Source organism: Mycteria americana, chromosome 1 (assembly GCF_035582795.1).
Source record: "Mycteria americana isolate JAX WOST 10 ecotype Jacksonville Zoo and Gardens chromosome 1, USCA_MyAme_1.0, whole genome shotgun sequence".
In the NCBI taxonomy this organism is placed as follows: Eukaryota; Metazoa; Chordata; class Aves; order Ciconiiformes; family Ciconiidae; genus Mycteria; species Mycteria americana.
The window spans coordinates 220,433,043-220,459,471 of NC_134365.1; the positions used below are offsets into that span (position 1 = coordinate 220,433,043).

The following is a 26,429-nucleotide window of genomic DNA, read 5'->3' on the forward strand; positions in this document are numbered from 1 at the left end:
TGGGGAGAGGAGGACACCCATGTTACAACATCTCTATCCATCGAATACTCGAATACTGTGTTCAGTTTTGGGCCCCCCACTACAAGAGGGATATTGAGGTACTGGAGCGTGTACAGAGAAGGGCAACGAAGCTGGGGAAGGGTCTGGAGCAGAAGTCTTATGAGGAGCGGCTGAGGGAGCTGGGGTTGTTCAGCCTGGAGAAAAGGAGGCTGAGGGGAGACCTCATCGCTCTCTACAACTACCTGAAAGGAGGCTGTAGAGAGGTGGGGGTCGGTCTCTTCTCCCAGGTAACAAGTGATAGGACAAGAGGAAATGGCCTCAAGTTGCGCCAGGGGAGGTTTAGACTGGATATTAGGAAATTTTTCTTCACCGAGAGGGTTATCAAGCATTGGAACAGGCTGCCCAGGGAAGTGGTGGAGTCGCCATCCCTGGAGGTATTTAAAGGACGTTTGGATGAGGTACTTAGAGACATGGTGTAGTGGTGGTTTTTGGCAGTGTTAGGTTTATGGTTGGACTCGATGATCTTAAAGGTCTTTTCCAACCTATATGATTCTGTGATTCTGTGATCAAGATGTGGCTGGAAAGACCCAGCAAATGGAAAGCGTAGACTTCCCATGAGGAGGCTCCCATGGCTTCAGAAAGGCAGATTTGTTTGGAGAGTGCAGGGGACAGCAGAGATATGCCGTCACCATCACAGCCATGCCTCCACGTGCTCCCTCCGTATCTGGAGGGGCCAAAAGGCCATCGCAGCAGTGGGACACTCAAAAACCAAGCAGGGCCCAAGCACACAAGTTGCAATCTCTCAAAAATCAGGCCCAAGGAAACTTGCCCCACTTGCAATGCAAATAAATGCAGAAAATACAGACCCAAGGCTGTTTGAGATTTTTTTTTTTAGCTAACCCATTTTAAACGAGCTTTGACAGATTCTACCGATTTCCACATTAAGTGTTTCCTCTCATTGGTGACTCATGGGATCACTGTTTATCAAGAACCTCTGTACAATTTCAATATCTCCATCTCTTATTAAAATTGCTATCAAGCTAGTTACACTTAAAACCTTGTTAAGCAAATAATTACCTATACCGATTAGGTGAGAACACCACTGATAACCAATTATCCCTATTGATATTCTTGTAAGCCTTCTTGCCAATTGTTTCCGTAATTATACTGGAAAATCCTGATTTTCCTTAAATACTTTCTAAACAATAGAAGTTAAGCTCTTCCAGAGCAAACCCTCCAGTTCTACATGCAAAAAAGAAATCCCTTCTATTGCCCAGCCAGGACTGAACCGATTTCAAGCGTTAGAAGGAACCGATCTAAATTCTCGTGACTTTCACAGACTCTACATGGTTTTCATCGCAATCTTTTCTTTAATATACTGAACTCATCCAGACAAAAGTAATGCAATTTCACTTTCCCCGACTTGGAAGATGGAAATGGAAGAGGGACAATATCCCCATCTGTTTAATAACAGAACAACTCTTACAGAGGGATGTTTGCTACAGCCGTTCCCACAGGAGGAAATCTATATGCACGCACACACACACACTGAGCAGTACTTTCCACATTTTGTTGGCCCAGACCCAGAACACCTCAACTTGCAAGATCAAGATTTAATTTCAAGGCAGGAATGGTAAGAGAACACCCCAAAGCCATAAACAGCCTCAACTGCTGAGATGATGCATTTCGGTGGTGGAAGGTGCTCAAGTAACAGCTGTGATGTCCCCTCTGATCGCTGACGACCTCTTCATGACACAGTGGGGTTATTCTTTCCAATACATTGTTTATGCCCTGCTTTGGAAATTGGGTGGGGTTAGAGGTCTCCCACCCACTTTTCCCAGGCTACAAACCTTCAGTTTTATATAGATAACACTGAAGAGTCCCTGCACAAATAAAAGCAGCAGATGCATTAAAATGCCAGTTACCATCTAAATTTTTCCCCTGCAAACAACAACAACAAAAAGATAATCTGAAGCAAAGTGTTCCTTGCCATGTGCACATGTGTCCGTGCATGTAAGTGGAGTCTTCTGGATGAGAATCGAGGCAGGAAAGCACACATTGGCAAAACACCCTTGCCCTAAAAGCCAAATGCTGCTGACCCAATGACAGAAAATAAGGGGAAAAAAATAAGTAAAAAAAAATATTGAAAGAGAGGTCTACAGGCCTCATCTTGATCTATCAGAGAAATCTTACACCTCTGAAGGGGAACATCACTGTCTCCCTGATGCCTGGTGATGCCAAAACCCTATGACTACATCCTAATCCAGGGCAACAGCCTGCAGAACCACTTTGATTCACAAAGTGGCAAGTGATGACCCAAATAGTCAGGATCTGGCTGACGCGTAGCCCCTATGGGTCTGACCTGTTGTTTATTGTTCTTATATTTTTAAAAAAAATTAACGCTTTGAAACTAGGGCAGCATGTAGTTTGGGGGTTGTACACTTCCAGTTAATGAGAATTCAGACTTCAAAAGATAAACACTTCAAAGGCATTACAAAAGAAAAACTTAGGCTTTAATCTCACTAAATAAATAAGCACAGTACATACTAACGCCCTCCGCAATCTAGCTTCTTAACGTTTTCCACAAACTAAGGGCATATTGGGTGCCTAGCATTTTAAAAAGCCTTGAAGAAGCGGAACAGGACACCGGAAAAACCTGTACAAACTTCTTGCAGAGCAATAACCAAATGCAATCTCTGCTTTCTGCACAAGCTTGAGACTTTGCAAGAAAACCTTGCAAGTGAAGGCCTCGGCACAGCTCTGAAAACCCAATATAGTCAAAGCCATTGAGAAGAGCCAGGTTCTCTCCTCCCCCCAAGCTGGGAAGCAAACACCACCAGGTACACAAATCTTTTTAATATTACTAGGACTGCACTGCATTTTTGCCTGTGATGGCAGTGGTGGTGGTCACACATTGCCTGACTTCAGGTTGTACCTGCACTGGCACGTCACGGCAGAGTCCTGCCCCACAAGAATGCTCTCCAGGAGATGGATCACAGCACGTGGCAAACTTGGTCTCAGTAAGAGAATGCCCCGATTACTTCAATTTCTACCTAAATAGCAGTTTGCATCTGTACATCCTCAGAAGACAGCAGGAATAAGGTTCTGCAATAACCCCAGGTGCCAGCTATGATGTCCAAGACAAAGATCAAGCTACTTACTTTGTCCTGGCAGAGACCGCTAGGGATGGACAAGGTACAAACAATCCAGTTCATGGTCAGTTCAGATTCTTCTTGGAGAAGTATTCAGAAATTGAGACCTAGCTGATAACAGATGAGAGTTGACAAATACGTGCAAGGAGCCCCATGAGCTGCGCCCACCCGGTTTCTAAGTGACTTTTCACTGGAAACCAGTGCAACAAGTTCACGAGTTCTCCTTCACGCTCAGAAATTAGAAAACCAACAGAGAGCTGGACATAGACAGAAAAGTGGTGAGGACACTCAACACATTTACCTGGGATACTGTCTTGCCTAGACATAGCTCCAGAATCAGAGACACAAGAAGTAATGTACACCAAAGATTTCTGTGCAAACGAGACCAAAGTCACTTCAGACTATGAAATAACAGGTGATAAATAAGATACGTCCAACATCTCCTAGTCTCCCCTAGTTGGAAAAGTCCAAAGAGAGCACATGCAGCTTGCTTTGGAGTTTAAGGGTTGATTTTCTGAAGCGCAACAGCTCCGAGAGCAGGCTAACAGAGCAGAGTATCCTCCCAAGCCTCTGCTTCACGGTTAGATCCGAGTGGCCAAAACACAAACTCTGCACAAAGCTTTTCCTGCCGTGGGTGTAGTTCCTGTGCAATAAACCTCTGTGGTTCACCAAGAGACACCTCAAAACACAGCTTCCCTTTTGCCTTGTTTGGGTCATCTCCTCTATGTTACTCCTTATTTTTAACAAGCCCTGTGAGCCCTACCGCCCACACCTCCACTATTCTTAAAAATAAATCAATCTAAAATAAATCAGGTGAAACCATAAACAGGTTCTGAAGTTATTGGAAGAAGGAGACAAGAGATGGGACACGAGGACTTTTCATTAAGAGGAAGCACATTAAGAGGATACTTTTGGTCCCCTCTGCCAAAGACTGCCTGGCAACCTGAGTTGAAGAGAGTTTGATCTTCTGGGGCCTGGTGGAGAGATGGGCAACAACTCATGAATTGCTCACATCTGAAAGTCTAATGAGGTTCTTGGCTTTTAGAATTAGCAAAGAGAAGTTTTAAGCAGCCCAAGAGGTGCCATTCTTCCTAGCAGAGAAAGTCAACTATTAGCTGCTGCAGAGACACATGGTTGGGCAGAGTTGAAAGTACCCAAACAAGCTAGAAAAATGCATTAAGTGACATGGATAGAGCTGATCCCACCCTTAGGGTAGCTGGTGGATGTGTCTGCTTCCGTCTCTCTGAGTCTATGTCCTAGGGGAGGCTCAAGTTGGGGTGCCCCTAAGAGGATGTCTCCTATGCTTTGACAAGAAAGGCCAGCAAGTGTCAGGCAAGAGAGGCTAGTGTTCAGCAGGCACAGAAAGACTGCTGTTACAGCATGGAATAATGATGAATTCAGTTGTAAGGAAAGCTGAAAGGGACTCTGCCCACCCACCCCCCCAAAAAAAGCAGAAGAAAGATTGATAAAGGCAGTAACAGCAACACCCTGAATTCCCATGCCAAGGAGTTAATTATCCCTATAAGCACATTTCCTTTACATAGTGCTTTCTAGCTGAGAAAAGCTAAGAGTCTCAGTGTTGCATCAGGGTCACTGACCATGATTAGAAATGCAAACAGTTTTATGTGAAAAGCTACAGCAGCCCAACTGCTGCACGATCTTTACAGTGAGAGAGTATAGCCCAACCCTACTGAGCCAGCACGCAGTAAGCATATGCTAACTTCCAAGCTAGAAACTGCCAGGAAACCAGCAGACCTTAGCAGACACCAAATTTCAGTTTTCCTGTCCAAGAACAAGCCAACTAGACTTTCCAAGAGGGCCTTTGCCAGTATTGCCTTGAAGGAGCTGCTCAGTAGCATCCAGGAGGACCAAATAAAAAGAGGTCACAGCATGCTCTTTTGTCCTGTAGGAAGATGGGCTTGACACACTGAAAAGTTCAGTCAGGCACCAGGAGGTGCTGATGCGTTAAATCATAAGAGTGATGAGGACATCCTCGTGCTGCTCAAAATGAGGGCTCTGAAACCCTGAGCCAGATCAACCAGACGAGACGCCAGTCACTTTGCTAAAGTTTCCTTGCATTCAAGTAGTATTGCAGCTAGCGGGGACAGTGGTGTTTGGGAAGAGGGAGGGCAGCATCCAGGAGGCAGTCGGGAGTTTCCACGTTACAACAGCCAACTGTTTATGCCACTGCCGGTAAACGGTGGAGAGACCACAGGGAGGAAACCTCTGCGTTACAGCCAGCACCGACCACAGAAATAGGCTGGGTGCAGAGGGTTTTTACTAGGCACAGTCCTAAATGCACACAAGTGCCTCTGACTTCCCTAGACACGTACAGGCACAGCGGCTCCAGTACATGGCTGGTCTCGGACCATCAGCTCTGCCAGGGAGGAAGACAGGCAGATCCCACTAAAAGTCATCGCAGCACATCACTTCGGAGCAGTGGTGAGCACTGCCTTGGCACCATGCCTGGTGGAGTCACCTTGGGACAGCACGCCAGAAACATTCGGACCAGCACAAGAACACAGTAGTTCAACAGTTTAAAAAATAAAATAAAATAAAATAACAGCTCAACAGTTAAGCTGGGGTGAGACAACACAAGGACCCAGACAGCACCAGGAGTTGCTGTTGATCTTGGCAGAAGACATAGAAGAGGAGGTATCTGAGCCACAAAACCAGACGCATATGCAGGAAAGCACCAAACAGGTATGGGAGAAGTTGGAATAGGAGGGAGGCTGTGTCTTGACTAGGACACCCCATGTTCAACCTGAGCAGAGACACTCGAGGTGAGAGAAGAGAGGAAAAGCCATCAGTGGAAGACAACAAGACCTAAGACAGCACAGCTAGATGTTGATGAAAACTCTGAAGGGGCTCAAGCACAGACAAGGAATTAAAAACTATTTAAGAAATTAAAAAGATTGCATAATATTTTTCCTCTCTACAGACTCCAGGAGTTTTGCCATCTTCACCAAGCTGCAAAACAAAAGTGTACATCAAGCCTTAGCCATTTTCAGCACATGTTTTTGCTGAGGAATTAAGTGGAAACAGAACTGGTTTTAAACATGGATACCCTGACAAGCAGTTTCCTTTACAGACAAGCTTTTCTCCCCCCTCCCCGATTACCCTTTCCTACACACAGCCCCGAAGAGTTCCTTGTAATCCCACGTGAACTGTATGAACTGGCCCTCCAAGGGGCAGTTTTAATCTTCTCTGGAAGGTCTTAGCAGCTAAAGCAGAAGCGCCTGTCCAACACATTGCTGTAGAGGGCTTGTCATCTGCTTTCCCTAAGACACGTTCCCTGCTGCACTGCTGAAAATTTGGATCATGCCAGGAGGAAAAGAAGATAACTGCATGAACCATGCCAATAGCACTCATCTGAGAATGAGCAAAATGCCTCCACACCCACTGCAGTCACTTTAATTGAAACAGTAGGGGGGGGGGGGGGGGGGGGTGGACCAAACCAGCAAGATTCATTTTACAATCAATACTCTGCACGTCTGCTGTGCAACTGCTATCCATAGAATTAAGCACGAATGTCTCTGGCTTAATGAGAGGTGGAACGTCCTAGTTAAATGGATTACAAGCTCTTTATTTCCTATGATTGATTCCTTCCATATGGCTGCAAGAAACATTCTTCAAAAAATGTTCTTAAGCAGCAGAGAAGCTAAATTAGTGAAGGAGTAAACTTGCTTTCACGTACTTGCTGCTCCTTGCCTCCCATTCTGCACACAACCAACACGTGCGGCACAGCACTGAAATACCCTCACTGATCACATCGGCAACAAGACCTGCACGCACAAGACCTATTCCCTCTGCGTCTTCCAAGATACCGTTTCTACTTCCATTTCCAAAGCAAATATTCACTGTTCCATAGCAGTTAGCTGCTCCTCTGTGGCTCCCTTGTTCTACAAGCCGGATACTGTTTTGGCTTCCTACACCGAGCGCACATAAATTAATTTGATAAGACTCTAATCACACAACAAACTCCTTCCCACTACAAACACACCAGATGTGCTGTGGCCAAAGTAATCAAAAAAGAAGACAGTCAGCAGGATCTGGTGACGTGAAAGACTCCACGTCAACTCTGTCTCCCTGATTTTGGACAGCTTCTGGCTGTAGCACTTTGTGTTTCCTTCTCATTGCAACTGGACTGATTTGGAGCAATCAAGACAGACCATCTGACACTGAAAAGGCCTTACAGGTATTCACTTTTGGATAGAGTACTCTAAAAAGCCACGAGCTAACCGATGAAGCCCAGGAGAGTTCAACAACCAAAGCTGGCCTGGATTAGGAGATGAATACAGAAGGATTGTTGACTGATCTTTATAATATAGGCGTGGGGTGGGAAATACCAAAGTTCTCAGCAAAAACAAGAGCATGAATGCATGTGATATGAAGAAACAATGGGAGCTGCTGCCTCAGGCCTGGGAATGCCAGATGTGACATGAGCTCTGAGAGCAGTTTGAAAGGTTCATGGCAGACACATGCACCATGTCTCTCAAACCTGAAGATAACCACTTCTCACTCAGGAAGGCTCTCAATGCGAGATCCATCTCTGAAAGGTTGCACAAGGTCTATCCTTGGAGGTGATCAAGACCTGTCTGGACAAAGCTCTGAGCAACCTGGCCTGAGCTCAGTGTTGACCCTGCTTTGAGCAGGGTCAGATGGAGTAGAGCCCTCCTGAGGTCCCTTCCCACCCGAGCAACCTGACGGGTCCCAGATTAAAAGATGTATCAAGTGCCAGTCCCCCCCAGGAGCCTCAGCTTCCAGAATGACATGCACATGCAGGTTTTTCAAGCAAGCAGCTACAGCATAGCCTGGAAGCCTTTCTCATAAAGCGACTCCAAATTTAACATGTTGCCCCCCACAGCTATTCCAGTCTACGATAAGATAATCCCCTTCTCACGAGTTGTCAGGGCAGACTCGTACAGTTGGCTGTTTCTATTTCATCACCTCCACTACAGCTTTCTGATCACTTGAAAAACATGGAAACAAAAACAATATCAGAAAAATGAGATATACACAACCCCCATCCCCTCCTCTATCCCTATTGCACAGCAGATATTTTGACTTCTGACAGAGCAAGGGCTAACATCCAGTTTACCCCTCTTCTGTTCAAAAGATGCTCAATAGAGGACAGTTTGTCTCGCATTCCTAAAGCCTCTTTCCAGTTATTATTGAATTCTTCCCAGTTCTGTATAAGTCAGTCTGTTCAATGCAAGGAGACAGACGTGACAGTTTCCCTCCCAGAGGATTTACAAGCTCAACAACCTAGACACTGCGTGGTGAATGAAAATTGCATCTAAGGAAACAAGCGGGTAACGAAAGACAGGTTACAACCATCCTCTCACACAGTTACTCAATGCCAGGTAAATATTGTCTTGACTGCTGATGTGTGTATTCCTTCAAAACCTGGGAGTTGATCTTTAGGAAGACATGAATAAGGACAAAGTGATTCTACTCTGCAGCAGCATAAATCTTTCAGGAGAAGGGAATTTTCTCAATTGACTTGGCAAGCAGTTGCAACGTTCTCAAATGCTCCTTGCTTTTCCAAAGAGCATCTCAAAGTGCTGGTCAAGGTCATTCTGACTGACATTAGAAATGACACATCAAGGGAAGAGGAGAGAGGGTGAAGTCAGGAAGGAAACCACCCCTCCATCCACAGGGTGACTCCCAGAGTTAACAGAGGAGGTGCACAGTAATTTCCAACCCATGCCTGGAGAGTCCTGTTCTAATAAAAACAAAAAACAAGCTCCATCTGCCAGTTACATCAGCTACTATTTTGTTTTCCTTATGGAAAGGACCAGTCATGAGGGATTCACAAACTCATTTACTGATGCAAATGCAAGACCTATTAGTCAAAGTGCTGTCAATCATTTTTGAGGATTTTTAATACAACGAGCATTAACCCAGTCCATTCCAGCACCCTCCCCAGCATCAGTGACGCTCTTCCAGACAGTTACCAGTGGCACCACCGCTCAGCACATTATCAATAGCGATAAGCAAACTGGCAGATCCAGGCTAGTCATCGTTAGCGTGAAACACTGACGTCTGCAGCAAACTGCCTTCACACCAAGGCAGCTGTCTTCCCTCCACCCCACCTCCAGTGAAACTCTACACAAAGCTGAACAGCTCGGTAAATCGTAAAGAATAGGGGTAACCTGTAACTTGTGAAATGCTGAGCATTGCTGCCCATCCTTACAGCCATTTCTACATCTTTCCCCGTCCTCATTCACAACCATCAGGTGATTGATGTCGGTCAGGCAAAGATATCCAGAGCAAACTACGGCCAGGTTACGATGAGCCATGGGGTCTGGGGATGCTGGCGCAAAGCTCTCCATCTGGCATGCCTCAAAGCACTAATGCCCATTTAGGTCATTGCTTATGATCCTCAGCCTCGTGCTACACAGAATATGGTCTTGAGGCAAGACCCCAAGGGGTCCATCACCATATAGCTATGTAATTTGGTGGGAATTGCTTCCAGCCTAGAGCAGCTTATCCAAACATCTGGAGCAGCCAAGCAGCAAGTCCCACAGGAGCCCAGAGGCCAGGATGCAACGGCACCAGTATTTCTCTTCCCTTCCCTGTAAAATGCTAAGCTTTCTAGGAAAAGGCTTCAGAAAAAGGAGAGCCTGAAAGTTCATTTTTCTTAAGCAACTCTGTGACATTGCAGTAGTGAAAAGAAAATAAAAAATACCCAATAGATTTTTACCAGGGCAGAGTGCTCAGCATCACAGACTAAAGATCAGTTATGCAAACATTCAGTCAGTGCTAATATGACTGATCACGGGAAACGTACGTTCAGTCAACAAGATGACCTTTCCTTTCCTACCTAGAAAGGCATAGATGTCACCACGAAGACGACAAAAGGGCACTCCTCAAGGCAGACCTTTCAGCACCAAACAAAAAAAAAAAAAAAAAGGAAAATAAAAAAAAAGGCTTCCCACACACCTTTTGATGAGCCATCCTTAGGCAAGCATCAAGGAAACAAGAGAAACACATGCTCGTCTTCAAGGCTATGCTTGCTCTGAAGATGGAAGCACCTACCCAGGCAGGTCAGGCACCTCACACATCTGGAATACAGCCCAAAAAGCAGCCACATCCCGGGAAAGCAGAGAAGGACTTTCTGGAGCACAGAACTCCCACAGAAAAGCTTTTTTTTTTTTTTTTTAATTCTCACACACACCCCCACACACCGCCCCCGGGTTTATTTATTAAGAGGTTCCCAGGAGAATTAGCCTATGTAACTTGAAAGGGCATGCCAGCTGCACACAAACACAGCATTTCCAGGATTAAATGGCTTTCAATTCAGCCTGCTTCACTTCTAGTAAGCCACTTTGGGTTTTCATCTCCAGTCAATTCAGATTAAGAGCCTGCCTCGATAAGAACGTTGAGGGAAGCTACTGTCTGCAGAAAACAGGCAGATTTCCTCACACTAGCCAGGAGCTAAAAATACCTTTATTTTCAGTTTATTTTCTTAAGAAAACACAGTGTGATTGCATAAGTGTCTCTGTTCCTGTTCTCCTCTGCTCTCCCCTACCCTTGCTTCCCTCCCCAAGCAACAATGCCCTGGAGCATCAGCCTCTTCCAACCCACAAAGCGGTTACGCGCTGGCAAGCTCTCCAAGAGGAGCTGCTGCTGGGTGGGAAAGGATCAAGTGAACCTCCCCCTCAAGGGAAGAGCAGTTCTAATGCAGCCCGCTGTCAAAGACTAGTCAGCACGTACAGCTGGGGACATGAAAGGATGGAAGTGGGAAGATTAAAGAGTTGAAATAAGTCCCAAAGGAACTAGACTTTATTTGCTCTTGGGTACACTTTTTTTGGTTAAAATGTAAAACATTGAGAGCACCTCACATTAAATAAGTTGCTGATAGATGGCCAAATGAGTTTCTGCCACCTCTTGAACATATTGAAAAGGTCCTGAAAAAATACTGGCATATTCGTCAAATTAAGAGAAAGCGCCAAGTACTCAACACAGCACCTCTGCAAGTGTGATTTCAGCAAAAAATTTCAAGATTAGGCTTTATAAGCACTAGAAGCAAACAAAAAAAAACCCCACACCCAAGCAAAAAAGACCATCAACTAGCAATACCTTTCTTTTTGTTGGAATGGTTCTTACAGATTACTGAAACTCAAGAACAAATCAACATAAAAATTACTGTTCCCTGGATGAGCACACCTGAGTTCAAAGCCACCAGTATCCAGACTGGCTAAACCAGAAGACTCTTAATTCCGAAGGAAAGGAGCTGGCTAAGAAGCAAAGAAAATGAAAACTATAGAACTGGAAGAGTTTTTTTCCTGAAAAAACGGTAGCTTCCAGACTAGAGAAGTATATTTGGAAAGTATATATGGGAGTAGAAAAGAGAAGGGGGATATTTATCTCTCTGCCATGATGAGAGACTGTAGTGGAAGGCTGTAGAGAGCGTTTCTCAGCTGGGTAACTGGTCAAACTGGAGAAGGGGAGAGGAAGATGGAATTAGGAAATATAAGTCAGATGGAGGTGTAAACAGGGAAGCTGTGCCTGATGGTGCAAGTACAGAGTCACAGGAAAAGGAGCACCTATTTAGGCAGTGCGGAAGAAGAGGAGGAGGAATCCCAACTCACCACTCATGCTTCAGGCCACTAATCACAGAATCACAGAATCATATAGGTTGGCAAAGACCTTTAAGATCATCGAGTCCAACCCTAAACCTAACACTGCCAAGCCCACCACTACACCATGTCCCTAAGCACCTCATCCAAACGTCCTTTAAATACCTCCAGGGATGGCGACTCCACCACTTCCCTGGGCAGCCTGTTCCAGTGCTGGACAACCCTTTCAGTGAAGAAAAATTTCCTAATATCCAGTCTAAACCTCCCCTGGCTCAACTTGAGGCCAGATGGGAAGATGTGCAGCAGGAAAACACAAGGACTGCATTTAGCAAGAATTAATTCATTCAGATTTGCACAAGGCTGTAACATAAAATACCCTGCATTAACAGGATAAAGAGCTACCTGAGGGGCAGGAAAAAAAGAATTCAACAAGAACAATAACTTTTGGAGACCATTGTTTGTGCCAAGTTCAGAAAATCCCCCTCAAGCACGCTCCAAGCCAACAAACCTTCCCCTCAAAGTATTCCGGGGGAAGAAACTCTGGAGGTCAATCACTTTCCTGGTCCTTACAAGGTGTTTATAGGGCCTAAGACAATCTCTCCATTTATAAAAATGGCCAGGATCCTGCTAGTCCTCAAGGGCTCATTGAAAGCACAAGGCTGAAGGGATCAGCACTGGCATAACAAGTTAGCAGGTTAATCTATTATCAATAAGAAAGAAAAAGAAAGAGAAACAAATGGGGGGGCAGGGGGCTGGAAATCAAGCGTGCTTCATGTCTTTGCTCCCAAATCTGGAAATCTAGCTGTTTCTGCATGTCTTAAGAACTATTTTCAACTGAAAACAGGGAATCTGACACGAATGCTCAGTCTGCTTCATCACTGCAGGAGTTTCAGACCTCCCATTTCCCCTGCATCCATGGTCTAGGTAAGCATCATGGTCTAGGTAAGGCATGGGAGATACAAGAGCTTCCACACTGCTTGCCAGAACTAGAAGACTTTGCTTTCCCAGCTGGGACACAATTTATAAACCAACACAGGTATCTTCACACCAGGATTACAGTCCAGCCGACGTGTGACAGCAGGTCTATCTGGCTCAGGGCTGATTTGACAGTCGTTTAAATTTCTCTGTCAATCTCTAGCAGACCATTACCTCCAACAGGTCCTTCTTCATTCCCAGTAGCATGACCCTATTCTGTGGGCTTATCAGCAATATGTTTGACTAGGTTTTTTTCCCCATCTCGGCTATCTCTTAAGCTGGTTTAAGAACAGTTATGTAAGAGTCCTTCTGGGTTACAATGGGAAGGAAGCACTTTCTTCTCTGACCTCAATTCTGGCATTATTAGCCCATCTTCCAGATCCCTATCAGCCCCAGCCTTACTGAAGCTACTCATTTCAGAGATGCAAAACAAACCACTTAGCTCCCCCAAATCAAAGTATTTTAGGTATTAGACCACAGAGCACTTTCCTAACCAGACAGTGACTGTTTCTCCTGAAAAGGCACCGAATGGAATGACTGAGAAACAACACCTGAAGCAGCATCTTACCTTTTCCAACATGCTCAAACCATAGCTCAGCTATCATGTAAATCTAGTTTCAGGAGCTCGTAAGCCAAGAAAGCTGGGGAGAAATACATGCATCTTCAAGTCAGCAAGAAGCTGATCAAGAAGCCCCAAGAGTGGATGAGACAGAAGATGCCTAATTCATGGGAAAAAAAAAAAAATCATTCTAATCTCTGCACCCACTAAAGCTAATTGAGTTAAACTAATTACCTTCCTTGGCTCTTCTAAGCCCATAGGTGTCAAGTGAGAGACATGACTCAAACCTTGCATATTCTTCCTGCCCTCTCCAGGTGAACCACTGATTTTACTACTTTTATTTCAAAGCAGGCCAAAAGAAATCTAAGCAACTGCTAGAAAACATCTCCTTTTCTAGTCAAAGAACACTTTTTTTTTTTTTTATTCTGTTGTGAATTGCATATCAGTCAAAAACGCAACAGACTTAGACCCCTTGGCTCACACTTTTGTGTCATACAGGGAGGGGTTGTGGCAGTTCCTGCTCATCTAGCAGTGCTTTTGGAGTCAGCCTACAACATCATACTGGGCTCTGGCAACCCACAAGATTCAGCTGTCAGGGTTATTTGATCAACTTGCTCTTCAAATTATTTCATAGCTGACCTGAGCAGGTGGTTGGACTAGATGAACTCCTGAGCTCCCTCCCAAGCTGAACTATTTATTCTATGACTTTATATTTATCTACAGAAATCACTTTCTTCAAGGAATGTAAGACTCTGCCCCAAAACCCAGGCTTAGCATTCCAATAAGTTCTCAGAAATTGCGTGACAGCAAATTACAAAGGAACACTTTATATTCTGCAGACTGCTTGATCAGAGCCAGGCTTACAAACCCACTTGAGCTCAGAGGAGCATCTAGCTCTCAGCACCCAAAATGTGCCCTTACAAGGTAGTGAGAATCCCTGTTCTCTAAGCCGAGTTGACTTATAGGAAGAGCATTCACACAGAAGAAGCTGAGCCAAAAGCATTCACCTCCTTTAGAGCATGAATTCGGAACACTGATGCCCTACAGCTCTGGATACATGCTTGTGAGCCTTCATCTCCTTATCTCATCAATCAAGGCAAAACATGGTCCTGTTCTGCAGAAAACGCAGCTGGACTCCGTTGCCCGTTGCACCAGTAGGACCAGTGTGACCAGTCCTAGGCTGCCTCCTGCCCAGAGCTGCCACTAACACACTGGTGTCAACTACATTGTGCAAGAACATTGATGAGCAAGGCATGTCCATGCGCTGAGTGACGCCATCTCAAAGTATAAGTATCATGAAGGTGGTGAAACACTGGAACAGGTTGCCCAGAGGTGGCAGACACCCCATCCCTGGAAACATTGAAGGCCAGGTTAGACTGGACTCTGAGCAACCTGATCTAGTTGAAGATGTCCCTGCTCACTGCAGGGGGGTTGAACGAGGTGACCTTTAAAGGTCCCTTCCAACCCGAACTATTCTATGATTCTATGAAAACACAGGAAGAAAATAGAACAAACTATTGCTTACTAGCCAACGTGAAGAAAAAAAGGCTTTTCAGGAACTTGAAAGCCCAGAGGTGTTGCATTTCCTTCACAGACCCATGCCAATTTTTCTCCCACGCATCAAGGCACTGTAGAGAAGCAAGGGAGGTAGTGCTTAGGCAGCTTCCATACAGGAAAGAAGTTTTAGAGAGGTCTCTTTGCCTTCTGGTGAGGGAGTGCACAACCCAGTGACCTGGGAAAAAAAAATGACCACCACTCACACTGTATTCACAAGTGACTCGGAAAGAGGACTCAGGAGAATTTAGTATTTTCCCTTTTTCCTCCCTTTCTAAATGGATGTTTCCATTAGACAAACTAAGCACTTCACTAAGTTTTAAAACAGCCTGAGGTTTACAGCCAACATATAAACTCCAAAAGAGTGTGGCTGGTCAGGATGGAAACATCTTTTCCATCATAAATCCCTCAAGCTAACAATGTTGGCCAAACTGCTGTAAATCACCATCTTCTCCCTCTTTAATCCCGGCTATTAACTTTTAGCTTTCTAAGCAATTTTACATATTCCAGCAAGTTGGGGTTTTGGATCATGCTGCTTTCCAAGAATACCCATTTCTCTCTTTAGCAGCGCAGCAACTGCAAGAAAGTCTTCATCCCTTAGCTTGGCTCTTCCTCAGTAGTATTTTAAAAAAGGGCAATAACATTTTCACTTGGCTAGAAAACACACTGTCCCAATATTACTAATATCTTGTAAAATCAACTCGGATTCTAGGCATTTTCAAATGGAGTTGTTTGCTGTTCAATCTTCTGCCAAGCCCTCGAGAACTTCAGATTTTCTCCTTTTTTGTTCCATTTAGTATTGACTTACCAAAGCCTGTTAAAACCTTCCCAGTTTTTTCGCAAACAGCTGATACCACCTACTTCCAGCAGCAGGGACAAGAGCAAGAGTGTCACGCACCCGTTTCTATTCCAGTGACATTACGCAAGTGCCTTCTTCACACACCACCTACTCTTCGGTCCTCAATCTGTTTGGCTTCACAGCATCCCTCTAGAGTGAAAACACAGAGGCAGCTCCGTGTCTCGTCTAGCTCCGTCTTTCAACGGGCTGTTCGTGTTTCTTTTCACAGCTTGATAAGGTTTTGTTCCCCAAGCTGGAGGAGCGTCTTTGCCACCTAGCACTTGTTCAGCCCACAGGTTTAAACCCAGCATACGCAGCTTGCTCAGCACACCCAAGCCCAAGAGGCCTCTCTGCAACAGGTGGCTCAGTTTTTATGGGGATGTACGCATGATTTCTCTTAAATCTCTCCTTGAGCTCAAAGTAGACGTTTTAAACATAGGCTCCTGAAAGCCCTGGGGTTTTCTCCTTAACTGAACTGACGTGTCAAAGCTGTTGTTTTTCAAACCTGCACATGAAAACTCAGGCTATTTACTGTAACAGATCTGCAAATTTGACAAGCCCAACTTTGGTGGTTGGCCACCAGGTGCAAAGAAATAATCACAGATATAGACACATGTTTTAGAAATAGCAGAGAGGGGTAGAGCCAGCTGTTCTTTGGTAATGGAGTGCTCAGTGAGCAGTGCCTTTCCCTAGTATGGCGTCCTTCCCAACAGGGTTCAAGGGACATTTCTTCTCAAGTTCTCAAGCTTTCTATAAAAGTCGTAACAGTCTTGCCCGAAACACTTTGCCCACACGGCAGGAGATAATCCTGCTGGCAGTTTGGTCATGGCTGCAGAGAGCTCCACGTGGTCCACAGCCAGCACATAGCTAGATTGCACCCAGCTTCAAGATTGGTACAACTTCAAGAATTGGTACAACAACATTGAGTACAACTCAACACTACACTGCTGTCTGCAGACCAGACCCAGGGTAAACGCAGCATCATGTCGAGCCAGCACAAAACAGGCTGCTTGAGGCCCCATTATAAAGTCCCCGTACAGGCAGTTCCCTGCCTGGCACTGGAGCAAGGCCAACCAGTCCAACTATCCCACTACTGCAGCAGAAGTCAAGACACAGCTGGATGCCGTGGGATGTGTTTAAAGCTCACAACACTGGTTTAGTCTCTCCCCACCATGAATCATTGCCTCCACGTTTATCTATGGAAAAGTTTCCATAATATAAGGCTGCATGGCTTTCAGATAGGAACAGACGACTCAGTGGTTGTGCCACTAAGGTCACATCACCTGTTAAGGAAAGTAGCACAGATGGGAACATACCTTATTACAGACACCCTTTCATATGGGAAAATGGTTTTGCTTTCTTCTGTAGCAAGATCAAAAGAGCTGAGATGACCCTCAGCTGGTAAACCCCAACCCTATGCCACCAGCTTTCACATCAGCTTCCCCAGTTCCTCGTCCTTTGTTCAGAGACTTCAGGAACTAGACAAGATGCAAAGTAATGGGATCTCCCAGACTTGCTTGGAAAGGATGCAAAGGCTTCACTTACTATTTTATCATCACACCTGAATTCCCTGCAGCTTGTTTTGTGTGTCCCAAGAGACCTCTTCTACAGAGCAAATGACATCAAGACACATCCATCCCGTAGCAGCATAGTGGGGCTCTTGCAGAAAAAGTTGAGGGTTTTATGCACAGATGGCAGCACATTAATTCTTTGCTATCAAGATAAGGAGAGAAGAACGGAGATTTGGGGATTTTATATACTTCTTTTTATTATTATTTCTTTTTTTAAAGGGAGTGAGCTAAGTGGCTACAAACTCATGCATCCTGAAAGGGCCAATACCCCTAATCTTCAAAGCTTCCTCCTGTTATCAACATCACTTTAGGATGAGCAAAACACACAAACAGTGGCATCCTCAGAGCATCAGCTCCAACCCCCTACCAGAATCCACGGGTATCGCTGGAGGAAGGAGCAGAGCACACAGAGCAGATCAGAGAACAAACGAGACAACAGATCACCGAGTCTGTCATTACATCCAGAGTGTATTTAAGAGCAAGCTCATATTTGCCATTCTCTTTGCTCCTACAGAAACAGCTTGAACTTACCAGTATATAGGATTTTCCCTTTTTTTCCCTCCCACTCAAGCTATGAAGTGGAAGTGATTGAAACAAAGCCCTAGAAGGAAGAGGGTCTGACATGTTCATGAGCACCTAAAATGTAGCAGGGGTACACAAGGAGGTTTGCAAACTTCTACAGCCCACCCAAACAGGATATGATTACAGTTGTTATACTTACAAGTCACTTCTTTCCCCCAACCATTAACATCCTGGGTCTGCGACATTCTGTGGTGGGTTTCAGAAGAAACACGTATCATGGTTGCTTGGTAGCCTCAACCTTTCCCTACACACTCTAGAAACCAACCAAACATGACAAGATGACCTTTTTAGACATCAGAATAAGCCTAGGTTTTTTTCAGGAGAGTTTAGCAAGTGGCACACACAAATCTCTAGCCTCTCATGTGTCACATTCAAGGCTGCAAAGCCAACTGGATCATCTGTTTTGCCCCAAAATAAAACCTAAACAATCTGCTAGAGCTGACCGCTTCACCGAAGAGGAAAAAAGCAGGTACACGATCAGCTCCAGCAGATCCAATGCCAACACTCACCAGACAGTCCCAGCCTCAACGATGCCATTTAAACAAACATGCTTGCATTTAATTTCAAGAGAAAAAATGTCATCTCTCTCCCCTACCAGCTCTACTGCATTAACCTTTGTCACTGCTGTGACAGGTAACTCCTCCTGCCACATCTCCAGCTCAAGGCTCATCGGGAGCACAAGAAAATGAGAGCTTTTAAGAGGACAGTCAATATTCTTGGCAAGAAGTTTGAGATTTGCATAGTATTTTAACTGCACACTCATGCTTTGTAACAGACATCCTTTGCTATGGAGGCTGAAGCACTGGACTCCCAAAGACAGGAGCTGTCAGCAGCTCTCCTCCTTTATGGAGCAAATACTCTCCACAATAGTTTCTCACTACCGAGTTCTTTATTTTTAGCTTGGCAGCCATAAGTTGTATTCAAGATCATCTCCATCTTTGTATTACGACAGTCCTGAATTTTTGCTTTAAGTTACAATGCAGTTTATTAGCTGAAAGGATTTCCAGCTGCAGTTATTGCCTAGTAGGAACTGAACTGATATCCATTCATCATCCCCCTACTTACAAGACAAGACTGCACAAGAAAGCCAAAGCTCATCATTGATTTCCTGCTAAAGTCAGGTCCTAGAGGCAGAAAAAACTCATTATATATTTTAATCTTGTTGGGCTTTGAAATTCTCCTCACGAGATGGTTTAACTAACACAATTTGGAAACTTGCAGCAAAACTGGAAACAGGAGGTGGCCAAGACTTCACCTGCACAACAGCTCAAACATTTTGCCTGTCGTTATCAGCACATATTTGCCTGTCGTTATCAGCACAGAGGAGATTCCAGGCAAAGGATGGCAGATTTATGCATAGATTCAGCAGCCATTGAGCTATTCTTCGCAGCAACCTGTGCGCTATTGAGTGCATGTAGAACAGGCTATTCACCGAGACACTTGCCCAACGTACAAATATCACTTGGGCATCAGTAGCTGAACAGATAGAAGTGAGAAGTTTAAGAGTTCAGAATAATACTGGTTTATTTGAACCACACTGGAGGTGAAGGGAAGGTCAGATGCAACACAACACAGAAAGAAAAGCTCTTTATAGAGACAGGGATGTTGAGCAAAGGGTAACAAGCCCTTCGCAGCACTCTTGTTTGACCGCAGCATCATCCAGGGACTAAGAACCACATCCCACGGCTGAAAAACCAGCACGTGATTCCCCCCTTTGTTTGCTGGAAACGGGAATACGTGATGGAGGAGGCGTATTACAGCCACAAAACCAGGTTACCTTAAAAGTCCATATAAATCGTGACGGTTGAGTGCCCTGGGTGGGGAGGATTAGCTATGTTCATGCACACACACGTGCAGGATGTGTTTCATCTCTAAGGGTATTTCAAGCAGAAAGACAATAGCCCCTTTTTGCAACACCTCTCCTCCCCAGGTGATCTTTTGTACACCCACGTACCACGCAACTCTGAAAAGCGGTTCTCAGCATGTAGACACACTGCTTTTAAAACACAACAGCACAATTAAAAACCTAATACCCAAAGGGAACAATAGGACATCCACATGGATTAATGCGAACAGAAAGCTGGATGGCAGGTAAGAGAGGGAACAAAAAGCAATCAAAGGTGCTTTCATTGCAATCATTGCAATTCCCAAACCTACCCTCAAATTAAGTTCTTCCAACCCTTTAAAAAGACTCAGACTCTATCTTATACTTACTTTTAAGCAGCCTTCCTACTATCAATGCTTGAACATGCAAAAGCCCCAAGGAAAGAGATCAAACAGCAGGGCAGGATGGGGAAAAGTTCAGCTCCCAAAAGGTCATTCCTGTGCAGAGACATCTCAAAGCTGCTGACACTTTTTGGCAGCTAAACATTAGCAGAGGAGGCACAAATGGGAACAGACATGACATCGCCTGCTATCTGCACAAGCCTTACGACAGATTCAGATTGCAGTTTCACTTACATAAAGCAGATACACCAGGTAAGCCACATGAAACTTCCTTGGAAAGAGAAAGCAAGCCATTTGTAGCTAAACGTGTGTATATGCTACAAAAAATACAAAGCAAAAGTCTCAGTGAAATATTATCCCTACTTAAAAAAAAATATAGTGAAAAATCCATTAAAACAATGATGTTGCATTAATACCATTTCTATCGCTTTTACCCATACACCTGTCTTCAGACCACACAATTTGCTTTACATTTCAGACCAACAAAAAAGCAAATAGGCCTCTAGAGCAAAACCACAAAAAAACCCACAGCAAGAGTCACCTACACAGGTGAAGACAGACCAGAATCATGCAGCAGGTTTTTCTTTCCATCACAGGTTGGAACCCTCCCCTATGAAAAATCACCCAATTTCAGGATGTTACATTCCCCTTTTTGCCAGATTACTGACAAAACCCGTTAGAGATGCTGAATCACACAGGAAACCGAACCTTGTTTTCAACTGGGGACAAGAAAGAGCAACGAGAGCTAGAAATCCTAAAAAGAGACACCTCAATCTCGAAACCACAAGACAAATTGCCATCATGCTATGAAGGGTAGCACAGACCAAGCCAGGTTTCTGCAAATCCCGGGGGGGACGGGGGACAGGGGTGGGGGGGAAGAGACACATGCTAAGGGATGGTGCCCCTTTGCATCTTAAAGCCTACAGGAACACGTAAGGATGCTGCCCACTATGCAGCCCATCAGCTAACCCCGATTTCCTGTCCCAGCCTCTGTGCTAGACGTCCCATCACACCAGACCTCATCTGGCACACCTCATCTGTTATTTCAGACCGCTGTTGCAACACAAAGCTCTTTTTCTCACAGCACACAAAACCGCGACGAAACGATCCTTCGACTGCCCTGCAGCACTTCAGCAACGCTCGGATGCTTCTCCAGTTGCTACGAGCCTGCTGCGCTTGATCTCTCTCTTTTCTCCCCACCAGGACATTGCAAACCAGCAACAAAACACACAGAGAAGCGCTGAAAAGAAATCTCACCATCACGTTTGCAGCACGGATGATTTCATCCCAATTACTTGCTCTTGTCATGCAAAAAAGAGCTACAGGAGAAAATTTAAATCCTGATCCAGACGATACAACAGCCAAAAATGAAGACGCTGCCCCAAGCATTTAGTTCAGATTTTTACATGCTGGGATCAGCCCTTTGGAGTCTGAGGAGTCTCCCAGAAGTGCTCTTGGAGAGAAGACAGACATTAAAGCCCAATCACATCTGAATTTAAGTCTTCACCCGCTGATTTAGGGGAGCCCAAGGAACACACATGTACAAGAACAGCTTGTTTAAAAAGAGGACCTGGGAGGAAAAAAAAAAAGAAAAAAAAAAAGTGTGCAAGTTATGCAGAGAAGTCAGGCAAAGAATGCAAATTCTGACCTACTTCTCCCTCCTGGCTGGGAGAGGGCACGAGGCAGCTACTGTTGCTGCTCTGCAAGCACAAGAGATGGGCAGGAGCCCTGCCAAAAATCTCTGCAGTGATGCCTCTTCCAGACACAGGCTGCTCCGTGCGGGATGCTTGCAAGGCAGGGGCAATCGTCCTTCTGCCCAGGCAACAAGACCACAACCACCCAGTCCAGGAGCAAATGACGTCAGGGTGAGCAGGGGTCTCAAGGGCCTGGATTCAGCTCTCGTGCCAGCAGTATTTCCCACTGGACTCCTCTGCCAGCACCTGCCTTGGTTCTGCTTCAGGCACGATGGGGAAGAGCAGGTGTCCTCCAGGTAGGTGGGAGGTCTGGTGCCTTCCTAAAGCCTCTCTCAAAACCAGCCTCCAAGATTGGAAGGGGGACAGGGACAAAGCCATTGAGATGATAGACACATTAGCTTCACTACAACACCAACTGAACACCCATGGACAGCAGTGTCTTCTCTGACCAAGATCAATATGAAAGCCATCCACCCTCCCAGTGCAACAGGCCAATGATGCAAGGAAAATACCAGAGGAGAGGAACAGGGAGCCAGAACACAAAGAGTTTCACTCAGCAGCTCCTCCACTGTAGGAATTTTCTCACTCTTATTACACAAGCTGAGGCTCTCAAACCAGATCTTCGTGCTGGACTACCTACCCAAGAGCCACCGACCTTCTGCAAGGTCAGTCTGCAGGAAAGTCACTGGCCTTCAGCCATTTCTCACGCCGGCAGGATGGAGTCCAGTCAGCCCAGTTATTGCAACCAGAGGTGAAGTGGAACCAGTGGCATTTATGCAAGATTCACCCTGCAGTACTCTGCATCTCAGAAGGCTCAACTTTTCTAATGCACTTGCAAAAACTGAGGGCGATCTTTAGGAGTCATGAGAAGTCTTCCTCCCAAGCTATTCCACATACCTTTCTATAGAAGAAAGTCTTTCAGATGAAAAAAATTCATCTGATCTCACACAGACATGAGTTGATTGGGTTAACCATCAGCTTCAGTTCGATGAGTCCGAGATGTGTTATTGCAAAATATTTTCATTAAAGCACCAAGCTGTGTCAGCACAAGGTGATATAGAATAAATGCAACCAAGAAGCAAGAGCTAGCAATCTGACATCAACCAGAGATCCAGCTCATTTTACACAGTCAGATCTTACTTCACCCAGGGCACACGATGCAGCTGGCTTTTGCCAATGAGCTCACACCTGGTGCTGGTGCTGCTAGAGCAATGCTTGGGTGGAGGTTATTGGATGTTCCTGGCTTATTGCAGCCAGCTGAAAAGAAATTGGGACAAGCAGAGAAGCAATGAGAGTAGCAGTTTTCAAACAGCTCCAAGTCAGCACATTTCCAGCGCTGGCATAAAGGCACACGGTGCCCACAGGGGGTAGACGTTAGCTGCCAAATTTCAAGTGATGGGAACGTGAGCAGCACTGACAGTCCCACGTCCCGGCAGGAGAAAAAAAGCATCTAAAACTGTCTCCAGTGATGCATTTCCAGAAATGCACTGGCTTCTCATCAGTTCTTGACATGCAAATACTATCATATATTGTACACGTTAATCTCTTAACAATACAGTCTAAGGTTAGGAAAGCTAAAGCCCTGATAGAATTAAGTCTGGCCAGTGACGTCAAGGGCAACAAGAAAAGCTTGTATAGGTATGTCAGTGACAAAAGGAAGACTAGGGAAAACGTGGGCCCTCTCCAGAAGGAAACGGGAGACCTGGTTACCCAGGATATGGAGAAGGCTGAGGTACTCAATGACTTTTTTGCCTCAGTCTTCACCAGCACGTGCTCAAGCCATACTGCCCAAGTTGCAGAGGGCAAAGGCAGGACTAGGAGAATGAAGAACCGCCCACTGTAGAAGATGATGAGGTTTGAGACTAAGGAACCTGAAGGTGCACAAGTCCATGGGACCTGATGAGATGCATCTGCAGGTTCCAAGGGAACTGGTGGATGAAGTTGCTAAGCCACTATCCATCAAATTTGAGAAGTCATGGCAGTTCAGTGAAGTTCCCACTGACTGGAAAAGGGGAAACAGAACCCCAATTTTTAAAAAGAGAAAAAAGGAAGACCTGGGGAACTACAGGCCAGTCAGTCTCACCTCTGTGCCCGGCAAGACCATGGAGCAGATCCTCCTGGAAACTATGCTAAAGCACATGGAAAATAAGGAGGTGATTGGTGACAGCCAGCATGGCTTCACTGAGGGCAAATCATGCCTGACAAGTTTGGTGGCCTTCTATGAGGGGGTTACAGCATTGGTGGATAAAGGAAGAGCAACTGACATCATCTACCAGGACTTGTGCAAAGCATTTGACACTGTACCACACAACATCCTTGTCTCTAAATTGGAAAGACATGAATTTGATGGAGGGACCACTCAGTGGATAAGGAATTGGCTGGATGGTCCCACTCAGAGTTGCGGTCAACAGCTTGATGTCAAGTGGAGACCAGTGATGAGTGGCATTCCTCAGGGGCTGGTATTGGGACCAGCGCTGTTCGAACACCTTTGTCGGTGACATGGACAGTGGGATTGAGTGCACCCTCAGCAAGTTTGCCAATGACACCAAGCTGTGTGGTGCAGTCGACACACTGGAGGGAAGGGATGCCATCCAGAGGGACCTTGACAGGCTTGAGAGGTGGGCCCGTGCAAACCTCAGGAAGTTCAACAAGGCCAAGTGCAAGGACCTGCACATGGGTCAGGGCAATCCCAAGCACAAATACAGGCTGGGCAGAGAAGGGATTGAGAGCAGCCCTGAGGAGAAGGACTTAGGGGTGTTGGTTGATGAGAAGCTCAACATAACCTGGCAATGTGCGCTCACAGCCCAGAAAGCCAATCGTATCCTGGGCTGCATCAAAAGAAGTGCAGCCAGCAGGTTGAGGGAGGTGATTCTGCCCCTCTGCTCCACTCTGGTGAGACCCTACCTCCAGTACTGCGTCCAGCTCTGGGGCCCCCAACATAAGAAGGACATGGACCTGTTGGAGGGAGTCCAGAGCAGGGCCATGAAGATGATCAGAGGGCTGTAGCACCTCTGCTATGAAGACAGGCTGAGAGAGTTGGGGTTGTTCAGCCTGGAGAAGAGAAGGCTCCAGGGAGACCTTGTAGTAGCCTTCCAGTACCTGAAGGGGGCCTCCAAGAAAGCTGGAGAAGGACTTTTTACAGGGGCATATAGTGATAGGACAAGGGGTAATGGCTTTAAACTGAAAGAGGGTAGATTTAAATTAGATCTAAGGAAGGGTGATTTAGATTAGATATTAAGGAAGGGTGGTGAGGGTGAGTCATTCACTATGAGGGTGGTGAGGCACTGGCACAAGTTGCTCAGAGAAGTTGTGGATGCCCCTTCCCTGGAAGTGTTCAAGGCCAGGTTGGATGGAGCTTTGAGCAACCTGGTCTAGTGGAAGATGTCCCTGCCCATGGCAGGAGGAGTTGGAATTAGATTATCTTTAAGGTCCCTTCCAACCCAAACCATTCTATGATTCAGCATCTCCCAAACCTCCTGGTTGCCATAAATGCAGTTATAGAGCCATAAAATCCTTGTTGTACTGGCCAGCAATCGCAATTTCTGTCCAAAGCCTACTGCAAACTGATTATAGACAAGGCTTTGTTCAGCCAGTCTCCTTCCTTTCCCTTGGGAAACCTGTATGTCAAAAGACCAATAAATGCTGGTAATTTATTATGGGGGAAGACAATCATGCAGCTAAGAGTAAGAGAGAACTGAGAGCTAAGCCAAGTTTGTTTGAAATTGTCACAGAGCCCTGTGGTGGCGAGCCAAATTTGTTCCTCCTCTTTATATGCACATAAATATTTGGGGGTGAAAAGATGTAGAGAAGGATTATCAGCATCACAGGAGCGTTGAGCAGAAAGATGTAGTTCAGATTTAAAGACTGTTCAGGGATTGTGTTGCACGAAAACAGAGGAAAAAAAACAATTTACAAGGAATCCGATAGCTCCAATTTGAAGAGTCTGTTTATCAGCATTGATTAAGGAAAGATTGGTTTCATCCTAAAAGACAGCAGGTGAATCACCACAAGTCCTTAGAGTTCTCATCCCTCATTAATAGATGCCACTACCCTGGGCTCTGGAGGCATCTCCGGTATAATTTTGATATTTAAATAAACATGAATCACATACATGGTATTTGGGGTCCTTCCAACCTCCAAGCATCCAAGTAACCCTCCAGCAGACATAGGATGTGGTATCCTGCTCATCACCACCTATGAAGACACCTAAAGCACAACCTGCCAGATGACCCCTCATTTCTCTCTGGCCTCTTCGCCAGGGGTTGGAACATTCAAACACCACCTGGATAATTCACTTCCCCATGCCTTTTCTGTAGGGTTGCAGTCAGAGCAGGCAGGGAAACTTGGCTGCGTTTCAGTTAAGCACACCAAGCAGAACAACTTTCTCCAGCTGCATGGGATGCAGCTTACAAAAATCTCCCCCTCCCACCCTGCAGAAGAAAGAGCTGGGATGTTAAACAAAACACCTAATCTTTCCCACCAAAACCAGTCCGTAAACAGCCCAAGGGTTTAGACAGGTACCTGGGATGTGCAAGAGACTTTCAAACCTGTGTTGTCTTCCTCCCACATCCCAGGTGAGCCAGCTGCCTTGTCCTTCAACAGCATTTCTACTCAAACCAAGAGGAAGGGAGCTCTCAGCTCCAGGATGGAGAGTCACCAAGCACATGATGCCCCTGTTGCTTTGGGTATA

General features: G+C 45.5%; 1 protein-coding gene across 5 annotated transcripts in view; it reads right to left on the bottom strand.

Moving 5' to 3' along the window:
* The window catches only part of GDPD5 (glycerophosphodiester phosphodiesterase domain containing 5), a 182,569-nt gene that overhangs the window by 119,984 nt on the left and 36,156 nt on the right, over positions 1-26,429 (bottom strand). The window contains exon 2 of one of the 5 annotated variants that reach the window (XM_075491314.1): positions 17,212-17,379. The exons of the other annotated variants lie outside the window; for them this stretch is intronic. The gene's annotated coding sequence lies outside the window, so the exon portion shown is untranslated. The remainder of the gene's footprint in view (positions 1-17,211; positions 17,380-26,429) is intronic. 5 annotated transcript variants of the gene reach the window in all.